Source organism: Mandrillus leucophaeus, unplaced genomic scaffold, assembly GCF_000951045.1.
Source record: "Mandrillus leucophaeus isolate KB7577 unplaced genomic scaffold, Mleu.le_1.0 Scaffold4, whole genome shotgun sequence".
Lineage (NCBI taxonomy): Eukaryota > Metazoa > Chordata > Mammalia > Primates > Cercopithecidae > Mandrillus > Mandrillus leucophaeus.
The window spans coordinates 10,181,724-10,194,618 of NW_012104253.1; positions in this window are offsets into that span (position 1 = coordinate 10,181,724).

Genomic DNA, 12,895 nt, shown 5'->3' on the forward strand with positions numbered 1-12,895 from the left:
CTCATGAGATCTGATGGTTTTCTAAGGGGTTTTTCCCCACTTCACTCAGCACTTCTCTCTCCTGCTGCTCTGTGAAGAGGTGCCCTTCGCCATGATTGTAAGTTTCCTGAGGCCTCCTCAGCCATGTGGATCTGTAAGTCAATTAAGCCTCCTTCCTTTATAAATTACCCAGTCTTGGGTATTTATTCATAGAAGCATGAAAGGGATGCTTACATTGTAACAAGATGGAGGCCCCTTTGCTGGCCAGAATTACTTTTCCAATGAACTCTGCCTTTGAGGAGGTGCTGATAGTTGCTCAGTTTGGTGCATCCAGTTACACTGTTGCTCACCACTCAGTCTGTGGCATTGAAAGCCTTACATCCCATTATATCCTGACTTCAATCTCTGCTACTGTTCAGCTTGACCAAGTCCCAGGCTAGCTTCAGGTTGCTTATCTGTGAAATAGGAGTAATAATTCTCTACTTGCAGCACTGTTGGCCAGATTTTCTGAGGTAAGGAAGGAGACATGTTTCATGAGCTTCAAAGAGCCACATACCTGTCAGGACCCATTTATGAACTGGGCAGCAACTGAACGATGTCATCATGAGGTAGGAGCCCCACAGGACTTATTGTTAAAACTGCAACTACTTTTACACCAACCTGATAATATTTCCCAGTCTCTGATGGACGAAGTGAAAAAATCAGCAGGAACCAGCAGGTGGTGCTGAAGGCAACCTCTAGTTGCCCTTACTGCTCATCAGCATAAGATACTCCCACCAGCACCATGATAGGTTACAAATGACATGTCAGTAACCCAGAAGTTACCACCCCTTTCCATGGTGACAACCTGGAAATTACTGCCCCTTTCCTAGAAAGTTCTAAATAACCCACCTCTCAATTTGCATTAACCTGCCCCTTAATTTGCATGTAATTGAAGTTGGTACACCTGACTACAAAGAGAGTTGCCAACAACCCATGGGTTGCTGACTCTGGGTACACTGCAATGAGTTAGTCCTGATCACAAGGAGGAGTCCCACTCAATAAAATATTGCTAACACCACTGGCTCACCCTTGAATTCTCTCCTGGGTGCAGTCAACAACCCTCCTGGGCTAAGCCCCAATTTGGGAGCTGCCTGTCCTGCATCAATCACATCTCCCTATGAGAAGCATAATTGTGAGTGTTTTGTTGCTGGTTTGTTTTTGTCTTTGTTTCTTCAACCCTCATAGCCCCACGTTTCTCTCATTTTATTGTCTCATATTTTTACTAGGTAATGACAGCCTTGGTTGGGTTGACTTTTCTAGAAATGATATTGCAGCAAGAGTTGTGGGTTTTTGGAGTTTTCCTCTGTGCTCCCCTGTCTGGTCTGTGCCCCTGCCTCCTGCTCCTGAGCCAGAGGAAGCTCCAACAGCAGCTGCCCCACCTGGGATTCCTTTCACTGTGTCTTGATCTGAAGAGAGGACCCTTAGCTCTCACTACATTCCTCAAGGAGATGCTCACCCCAAAATGGAGAATAATACCTAGCCAATTCCAAATATTCGGGGGAACTGAGGACCAGCAAGGTCTGTGGTGGTGCAACGCTAAGTAAGGCAGGATGGGATCACAGTTGCGTGAGGCTGAGATGGCTTACTCCCCTCTCTCCACCTACATGTCATGGGGCCAGGTTGCTGCCATTTGCTGGGATAATGGCAGGTGGGAAAACAGAAGCAGAAGGTGAAAAAGGGAGTGACAGGAGGTAGCCAAAGCGAGCCAGAGAATGGCTGCCCAGAGAGGGGAGCAGAGCACGGCAGGTCCCCTCTGGGAAGGAGGCATTTGAACAGAGACCGCTGAAGCCAACCAGTATCTCTAGAAAGGGTGTGATCTTCAGAGTCTACAGAACAAGGTCAGAATCTCAGCTCTGTTTCTAAACAGCCAGTGACAGTTCAAGTCACTCAGATCTCTGAGCCTCAGATTTCTCACTTATATGTGGGGACACCTACCCCACAGGGCTGTGGTAAATGCAATAATCTACAAAATCTGCAATAATCTACGTAATCCACAATAATCTGCCTGGCCCATAGTAGGTGCTCAATTGATGCTCCTCTGCTTGTGTCATACCTATAAGTTGCATTGAAAGCAAACAGAATCTAGAATAAGGGTGATGGAAGTCCTCTATCCTCTACCTGCTTCTGACCCTGCCTGGAGCAGAGTCTCAAAATAAGTACTCCCTCCTGCAGGGAGAGACAATGGGAATGTGGCTGGAGAATACAGACAGGGATGATAAGGGCTCTCTGGGATTGTGTCCTGAAACCCATCTAAGGAACAGATGGCATATACATAGACAAAAGATAGTACAGGGACAAGCTGAGGTGCTCTGTGAGATACCTGAAGGCCGGTCAACCATGCATCCATTCGGCCCTCGTTAAATGCTTCTGTGTGCCAGCCGCATGCAGTGCTCTGGGAACACCATGCCAGACATAGCGCTCACTCTGAAGGAACTCACAGACTTTGTGGCCAACATTTGGGAAGGAGTAGGCTGTGCCACTCTATGCACTCCAATGTCTAATGGCTTCCTGTTCCGATTAAGATGATGTCCAGAGTTCTTAATACTGTCCAGGATCCATGGAATGGTCAGCCTCTAAATACTTTCCTGTTTCACTTTCTACCACGTCCCCTTCACTTACTCCACTCCAGTCCCCACTCCAGAAACCCCACTTTCTTTCTGTTCCCACGTGCTAAACTCAGTCTACCCCATGGCCTTTGCACATCCTATTTCTCCTTCAAGGGGAACTCTTCCAGGCTGGTCCTCCTTGTCACACAAGTCTCTGCTCCAGTGTGACCTCCTCAGGGACTCTCCATGACACTCTATGGAAGGAGCTTTGCCCATTCTCTGCCCAGAGTCACCCCATATCACATTGTCCCATTTAGTTCCCTCAAAGCAATGATCGTCACACAAAATCACGTGTCCATTTACCTGTTTGCTCATTTGCTGTCTTCCCCACTAGCATGTAACCTTCATGAAGGCAGGGACCTGCCTATGTGGGAGCCTCAGGGTCTCTAAAGCAAAGCATGCAAGATGATCTATTGCGGGATAGGAAGAAAATATTAGAACTTTGTTTAACTTTTACTATTCTAATAAAAAGAGAGACATTAATCTCTACTAATACGTAATAAATGGGTTGAGTCTGGGTCCCTCACTTGGTTCACAGGTCACTCAGGCACCTGCCATGTGCAGGATCTGAGGTATGCTGATGGGAGAGTGAGAGTCCTGTGGTTGGCAGTGAGGGTGGGAAGCAGGGTTGTCCTCAGTCCTTAGTTCAACTTCCAACTATTGGCTCTCATTGCAGTTTCTATGTGCCTGAGTAAGTGTACTTACCAAATACATAGAATCTATTACTAGGGGTTAACTAAACTAACCCTCACAATGAACAACCCATGTAAAGAGATTCCTCCATCACCTGGGTGGATGTCTTCTGCCGTCTGCACAAAGGCTAGCATGCACTTCCTGTGTGGGCTCCCACCCCTGGCTCCGGGCCCTCATCAGCCACATCAGTTCTGATGGCCAAGCCATATCTGACAAGGAGTCAGCTAAAGCGTACTAGAGACCGCAAAGACCACTGAGAAATCATATTTATAGCTATGATCAGTAACTCCGCCAGGTTTTGACTGGGAGACACTGCTTGTTGCCTCTCCAATGGACAGTCTCGCCTTTTTTTTTTTTTTTTTTTTTAACAGAACTCTGGTTTTATATGGGGTAGCCATGTGCCCAGCAAAAAAGCAACATTTCCCAACTTCCCTTGCTACTAAGGGTGATCATGTAACAAATATGGCTAAAGAGAAATAATAGGACATCTCTTAAGGATTTTTGAAAAAGCTTTTTCTTTTTTTTTTCTCACGTAGGCAATGCCCTTCCTCCTCATGGCTTCCTCCTTCTCCCCTTCTGGAATGTAGAGGTGATGACTGGCGGTGTGGCAGTTGTCTTGTGCTCCTGAGAGAAAGGACAAGACAGTGATAAAGACTCATCTGTGACATCTTCAAGCTGCTGAAACAATACTGGAATATTGGAACTGTTGTCTTTCTGTTATGTGAGAAAGCACAACCCTCTAATTTGTTTAAGCGATTGTTTGGTCAGGTTTTGTGTCCCTTGTGGCTGAACACAATTCTAAAAGATTCACTCCTCTTTAGCAAATGTGGTTGTATGAAATATTAGTTATAGTAGTGTGGAACCATCACAATTAGCCAGCTATTTAAGAACTAAGCTTGACTGGGCATGGTGGCTCAAACCTGTAAACACAGCACTTTGGGAGGCCCAGGCAGGCAGATCACTGGAGGTCAGGTGTTCGAGACCAGCCTGGCCAATAAGGTGAAACCCTGTCTCTACTAAAAATACAAAAATTAGCCGGGCATGCTGGTGCATGCCTGTAATCCCAGCTACTTGGGAGGCTGGGGCAGAAGAATTGCTTGAACCTGGGAAGGGGAGGTTGCAGTGAGCTGAGATCATATCACCGCACTCCAGCCTGGGCAACAGAGCTAGACGCCATCTCCAAAAAAAACAAAACAAAAGGAAAAATTAGAACTAAGCTCAACATCTGTACGTTTTTTTCAGTAGTGTCTAAAATCATGTGTTATTCAATTTGGTATGTTAGAAAATCGTATCAATTTTAATAACACATTAAATATCTCTTTAAGCATTTTTATTAAAATGTAATACACATAAGGAAACAAGCACATAAGTATAGAGCTCCTTAATTATTCATAAACCAAATGCATCCAAGCAGACAAGACCCAGATCAGGAAAGAGAATGTGACCAGCTTCCTGGGAGAAACCTCTTTTGAGATTTGATGCTTCATTGTGAAAACAAAAAAGCCACACCCTGTTGGTCATAGAAAAATGACTGAAATAGTCTGTGAAAAATAATAGCATGCTAAAATAAACTTATTTGTCAGCAAATACAGTTTAATGATGCAGAGAAAACATTGTTAAAGAATCAAAGCAAATATTGCTGGAACGAATTTCTCATGTGGGCTGTTTGCTGTATGGTTGGGTAACAGCACTGATGAATCTAATATGTCTCAATTAGGATGCTTGCTAGAGGCTTTGATTCTGTTTCAGCTTTGAATTATACTTAACTGTTATTTTTCCATGAAACCCTAAAAGAAAGATGTACTGGAGAGTATGTATTTTTCAACACTGTATTATTTCTAAAGTCAAAACAATATTTTTATGGAAAAATGTGCAGGTACAGACACAGTATTTGTTTAGACTAGAATATACAAAGAATTCTGGGGTGTGGTTCTAGAAATAAAACAGTATATGAAACTCTTTCTTTATATTTGCTGTAAGCAAGCTACAAGATATTATCAATGTGTTAAATTTTATAAAGAGAGGTCTTTAAAATTAAATCTTTAGAATTCTTTATAAAAAGATGAAGAGTGATTTTAAATGTCCTGATTTTATGAAAAGAATATCACAAAATGGAATCCTTACAAGAGGAGGAATCATGTGGAAAGCCCTGATACCACACAGAAACTTTCTGCTTATCTTGTGCAAGATAATTGCCAAGTGTGATCCTTAAAAATGAGTTGCATATTTTTTCTTTCACATAACAAATATTTTAAATTTGTTAACTTTTTTTTCAATTTGAAATGCATCCCATTTCAAAGTGTATTTATTCCCCCCTCCCCAAATTTCCTGTCTCTCTGATATAAAAGATAGGCTTTTATTATGAAATTAGAAAGTAAAATTTTTCAAAAGACATTAAAAAAAAAAAAAAAAACCAGCCTCAGGCTTGGCAGAATTTTTTAAAAGCAAAAAAGTTTTGAAATCTTTTAATCTACTAAAAAATTTTTGCAAGCAAAGTGTTTTAGTGAATTTGAACCTGGGGTAGACTGTTGTGTTTGCTGCTCCTCCTTGGGAAAATATTATACATTGACCTTGCACAGTGAAATAAGTGCAGAAGTGATGTGATTACTTCTGGAAGTAGGCTTCACGAGCCATGCATGGCTCACCATGCTTTTCTCACCACTGCTACTAGCCACTACAGTTGGTGATATTTGGGAAAGATTTTGGGTTCCAGAGGGAAGATTATGTGGACCAGCAGCCAATCTGTGACTGACCTGTGGCATGAGCAAGAATGAACTGTTGTTGCTTTAAGACCCTGAAATTTGGGGCCATTTGTTATTGCAGCATAGTCTTATCTTTCCTGACTGATACATGACTTGTTGGTTAAAAATATAAAAATACACCAGTTGCCAATTTGTTGATAAATGCAAGCTGATTAAACTCCAAAAAGTTTAAAAAATAGAATCTCCAAATTAACAACAAAATCCTTTGCCTAGTCAGTGGGTCTCTTATCTTACTATTGGCAGTTGTTTCCTAGTCTGCCTGTCGTACTAGCCTGGGAGATCCTTGAGGGAAAAGATATGTCTCTTTAATCTTTGCAGTTCCAGAGTTTACCCCAGATATGGTACAAGTAGTTACTAAATTAAATGTTTACTGAGTAAATGTGTATGTGTAGAGCCTACTTCATCTTAGATCAGCTGTCTTCATTCTTCATAATTCAGTTTATTATATCTGGTATTTGCAAAGCCTTCATTCCAGGAAGTGGTGGGAAAATGGGTGTGGATAGGTAGAGTCAGGGAATCTGGATTGATGGCTGGCTACAACATTTATTCACTGTGGCTGTGTGATTTTCAATGCATGGTCTAACCTATCTTACTCTCCTCAACTGTGAAATGGGTGAATGTTCATCTCACAGGGTTATTGAGGGGGATTGAATTAGATAACATTATCAGAGGACTTTGTGACTTCCTATATGATGTTATAATTTTATCATCTCTTAAGTACTGTTGGGAGCACACTGGTTGCTTTGCATCTGTTTCTGTTACTGAAACTGGTCTATTTGAAGGCTCTGGAAAAAAGGTCAGGAACTGGGATAGAAGGTTGTATCACGAACAAAATAAAAGAAACAAATACTTCCCTTGTGTTCCTATTTAGCTGAGTGGTGTCATTAAACTTAGTACATGCACCTCTCCATTTCTCCCACAAAGCTCCTGATCCCTGATCTTTCCAGAGGTGGAATTGTCAAATGCTGCTGGGAGTACATGCTGGTCCCTTTGGAAATCAATAGTACTGCCCTTCCCCAGCGTGCCACTGAGCATGTTTTCCCAGGCCCTGCCCTTCAAAGCCTTTCCCACTCCACATCCCCTCTACAGGCCCACCCTACTTTGCAAAGCAGTTCTTTCCCAGGGCTGAGTCACAGGGTGAGGAGGAGAGGCCTGTGGCTCAAAATTTGGTACCTGAAGCTATTTTTTTACTCTGGCTTAGGAAAAAATTTAATCCTTTAATCTTTGCCAGTGTAGCAAAGAATGCAAATCCTTTAAAAATCATACATGCAAATGCAGCAGGAGAATAGGGTCTGGAGGCAGGGAACCTAAGGCCAATTTGTAGGCACTAACTTCCTAGAACTGAATCAAAATGAAAACCCCAACTTTCCACGCATAAGTAACAAAAGAATCAGAGGCTACTCCCTTTGCAATCCCCGCTCTGCTCTTTTTCTGAAAAATGTAAAGTATCTCTGATTGATCCTCTCTCACAACCAATCAGACTGGCCACAGGCCTAGTCTTCATTTGCATAGCACTATAGCTTTGTAACTCCACTTCAGCCTTTGATTGGTTCCCTCCTGCAACCAATCAGATTTTTGCATAAAGTGTAACTTTGTAACCTCACTTCAGCCTCTGATTGGTCACCTTCTGCAATTAATCAGACTGGTTGTGGGTCATTACTTCATTTACATGGGGTGTTAATCAAGTAACCAACCAGAAACCTCTAGAGGGTATTCAAACCCCAGAAAATTCTGTAACCAGCACTGTTGCGCTGCTTGCTTGAGCCTGTTCCCATTCTGTGGAGTGTACTTTTGTTTCAGTAAATCTGTGCTTTTGGTGCTTCATTCTTTGGTTCCTTTGTTTGTGCATTTTGTCCAATTCTTTGTTTAAAACACCAAGAACATGGACAACTCATACTCAAGACCCTCCACCAGTAACACAAACAGCTACTCCATGAACAGCCTCAAAGGAGACAGTGGAGAATACAGACAGTGCAGAGTAGGAGAAGCCTGAGTTTGAATTTCGGTTTTGTGTTTTATAAGTGGCATGACCTTAAGCAAGTTGCTTAACCTCTGAGCCTCAATGTCCTTCTCCATAAAAGGGGTAAAAATCACCCACTTGGGGATGAGAATTAAATAAGGTAACTCCAGTATTATCACATTTTTCTGCTTTGCTGCATTTCTGTCTTTGCTGGCCAATTCCCTCCTTCAATTATTCATTTTTGTGAAATTTCACAGGGGTTTGTAATTGGAGGACAAGGAAGCAACATACCTACACACTTTACTGTCTGTGTCTGACCCAAACCACAGATGCAAATGAACCAATCGCCAACAGACATTGAAAGAAGTAATATGATTGGCCACTAATCATGATGCACTTCTATTATTTACTGAATAGCTAGTGAAGAAGTTTGCTCTTTGGGAAGTTATTCACAGCTCCCAATTCACAGCATTTGGAGTTGGCCTGTGGGAAAAGCTTTCTTTCTATATATATACCTTCCTTACAACTAGGGAAAGATAATGGTTGCCTTATATTTGAATCCTAATAAATTCTCATAGTTTGGACTCTTTCTCAAATAGTTTATTTTGAACAGCAAAGTTCTAAATAGGGAAGATACATAAGCCTTAAACCAACTCCATCAGTGCTAGTCAGTGATGCTTATAGAGATCATATAAGAGAACTTCAGAAAAGGAGACCAGAAGGCTACATAGATTAGGTGTTAATTTCTTATAGTTCTAGCCCTGTAACTCAAAGTCCTGGATTTTGCTATATGCAAACCTTTTAAATAACATTATTTGATAAAATATGTAATTTTAATTATATGGATAATTAACTAAATGAAACGTGTGACTTTTGTGTTCATTTCTAAAAGGTTATGTTTTTGTGTTGCCATCCCTAAAATTTATATTTTTTAATTGGTAAAATTGAGCATATACTGTATTTTTCAACTTAAAAGGTATTGGAGGATATTAAAGCCATTTCTAGGGGTTCAACCAAATGGGATAATCTGAAGAGACACCCCTTATCTGGGGGCTTAATGATGGTCATTCATATATGATGTCTCCTTGGATCCTTGTTTTATACCCCAGGAAGATAATCCCACGTTTTTCAATTTACCATTGTGAAGATAAGAATGAGAGCAGCTAGTAGCCTCAGCAGGATTATTCTGAGGCAAGCAATGGACTAAGGGTTATAATATGGTTATCTCATCTTGCAGGTGGCTAGTACCCAGCAGTAAACATGACCATGCAAGGTGACATCCTGCACCATGATCTTAACAATTGATGGGAAAAATCACAATTGTTCTTTAATTTTGTCAAACGCCAACATTCTCTTACTGTTGGCTATAAATGGATAGAAAATGAAAAAAAAGTAAAACTAATATTTGTTTAGTACACTGTAATTTAAAACATGGAAACATAGAGAATTAAAGTGTTTTATTTATTTGTTAAAAAATACCTTATCAACAACAGAGCAATGCTTGTCTTCTTCTTGTATTCTTCATGATACAGAGCAAGGATCTTTAACTTACTCCTTTCTAAGTTTAGATGGGCTTCTAAGATTTTATCTTTTGTTCTTTTGATGTCATGAAATATCTCTGAGAGTCTGGTCTTCACCAAGTTCCTCTGGCTGCATTATCTGTAAAGCCTTTCTAATGGTGAATGTCAACATTTTCATCACCAGCTATCTTTTTCATAACTCCATTTTTGTTCTATTCAGATTTCAGTTCTAGTATTATCACAATTTTCTGCTTTTCTGCATTTCTGTCTTTGCTGGCCAATTCCTCCCTTCAACTGTCCATTTTTGTGAAATCTCACATGGGTTTGTAATTGGGAGATAGGGAGGCAACATACCTACACACTTTGCTGTCTGTGCCTGACCTGAACAACAGATGCAAATGAACCAGTGGTTGACAGACATTGAAAGAAGTGACATGACTGACCACTGATTGTGATACACTTCCATTATTTACTGAATAGCTAGTGGATAAATTTGTACTTTGGGAAGTTATTCACAGGTAGAACACTGTAGCAACTGAAATCTGAATTGTGTTGTTGGAAGACTGATGTTACTTAGCAAAATCATGTAAGTGAAATTCATTCACATTGAAACTGTGCAAAGGGGGAACGGCCTGTATTTGCTGAGTTTCCAGTGAGAAGTCTGAGCTCTGATTGGTCGAGGATGTTACATCTAGGATCTCTTTTGATATGGTTTGAATCTGTGTCCCTGCCAAATTTATGTTGAAATGTAATCCCTGGTGCTGGAGGTAAGGCCTGGTGGGAGGTGTTTGGACCATGAGTGCAGATCCCTCATGAATGTCTTAGCACCAACCCCTTTGTGACGAGCTAGTTCTCATGAGATCTGGTTGTTTAAAAGTGTGAGAACTTCCCACTCTCTCTCTCTCACTCCCACTCTCACCATATGGTATGCCAGCTCCCCATCTGTAAGTCCCCTGAGGCCTCCCCAGAAGTCCAGAAGATGCTGGTGCCATGCTTGTACAGCCTGCAAAACTGTGAGCCAATTAAATTTCTTCTGTTTATAAATTACCCAGTTTCAGGTATTTCTTTATAGTAATGCAAGAACAGCCTGACACACCTTTCATGGCAGTGTGGGTCCCTGAGACCCTGGGATAGGAGAATAGGAGAGGAAAGACAAAGATAGCTCTCAACAACTTGGCCAATACTATTATCTTCATGAAGTCAAGAAGATTTATGGCAGAGGTTCACATCATACCCTAGTCTTGATGCTCTCAGTCTTACCTTGGTTTAGGTGGATCTTGGAAAGACCTTTTCCCTGAGGTGCCTCAGTGGGGGTGGAAAAGTTTTTTCTTTTTAAAAATAGTTTTATTGAGGTGTAATTGCTTTACAAAACACCCCTGCATATGCTTAATTTATATAATTTGATGAGTTTGGACATATGCATCTTGTGACACTATCACCACAGTCAAGGTAATAAACATGTCCATCATGTCCCAAAGTTTCTTTGGGTCCCTTTAAGATTTTTTTAAAAAGAACATTTAATATGACATCTATACTCTTTACAAATGTTTAAGTGCACAATATCATATTGTTAACTATAGGCAAGGAGGGTAGATTTGGATGCAAAGATAGTTACTGGTTGATGCTGAATTAGAGTCTCCTCATCACTAAATTTTCTAAGTTTTTTTTAAGGTTAAGAATCACTAGCATTTTTATTTTTAAAATATTTTTAATTTTTATTTTAGGTTCAGGGGTACATGTGAAGGTTTGTTATATAAGTAAGTTGTGTGTCACAGATGTTTGTTGTACAGATGATTTCATCACCCAGGTAATAAGCATAGTACCTAACAGGTATTCTTTCTGATCTTCTCCCTCCTTCCACCCTTCATCCTCAAATCGGCCCCAGTGTCTGTTGTTCCTTTCCTAGTATCCACGTGTTCTCATTATTTAGCTCCCACTTATAAGTGAGAACATGCAGAATTTGATTTTCTGTTCCTGCCTTAGTTTGCTTAGGATAATGGCCTCCAGCTACAGGTTGCTGCAAAAGACATGACGTTGTTCTTTTTTATAGTTGCATAGTATTCCAGTATGCCATGGTGTATATGTACCACATTTTCTTTATTTAGTCTACCACTGTTGGGCATTTAGGTTGATTCCGTGTCTTTGCTATTGTGAACAGTGTTGCAATGAACATTCACATGCATGTGCCTTTATGGCAGAATGATTTATATTCCTTTGGGTATATATTCAATAATGGGATTGCTGGGTCAAATGGTAATTTCATTTTATGTTCTTTGAGGAATCACCACACTGCTTTCCACAATGACTGAACTAATTTACACTCCCACCAGCAGTGTACAAGCATTCCCTTTTCTCCACAATTTCACCAGCGTCTATTATTTTTTGACTTTTCATGAATGGCCATTCTGACTTACGTGAGATGGTATCTCATTATGATTTTGAGTTGCATTTTTATAATGATAAGTGATATTCAGTATTTTTTCATATGCTTGTTGGCCACATGTATGTGTATGTCTTCTTTTGAAAAGTGTCTGTTCACATCATTTGCCCACTTTTTAATGGGGTTGTTTGTTTTTTGCTTGTAAGTTTAAGGTCCTTATAGATGCTGGGTATTAGACCATTGTAGGATGCATAGTTTGCAGATAGTTTCTCCCGTCCTGTAGGTTGTCTGTTTACTTTGTTGATAATTTCTTGAGCTGTGTAGAAGCTCTTTAGTTTACTTTGATCCTATTGGTCCATGTTTGTTTTTGTTGCAATTGCTTTTGGAGTCTTTCTTATTAAATCTTTGCCAAGTCCTGTGTCCAGAATTGTATTTCCTAGATTGTCTTCTAGTGTTTTTATGGTTTTACATTTTACATTTAAGTCTTTAATCCATCTTACGTTGATTTTTATATGTGGTATAAGGTAGGGGTCCAGTTTCAATCTTCTGCTTATAGCTAGTCAATTATCCCAGCACCATTTATTAAGTGGCAAGTCTTTTCCCCATCGCTTATTTTTTTCAGCTTTGTCTGATCAGATAGTCGTAGGTGTGTGGCATTATTTCTGGGCTCTATATTTTGTTCCATTGGTCTATGTGTCTGTTTTCATACCAGCATCATGCTGTTTTGGTGCCACTACTGTATTAGTCCATTTTCATGCTGCTGATAAAGACGTACCTGAGACTTGGTAATTTATAAAGGAAAAGAGGTTTAATGGACTCACAGTTCTATGTGCCTGGGGAGGCCTCACAATCATGGTGGAAGGCAAAAGCTATGTCTTACATGGCCATGGGGAGAACGAGAGAATGAGAGCCAAGTGAAAGGGGAAACCACTTATAAAACCATCAGATCTCGT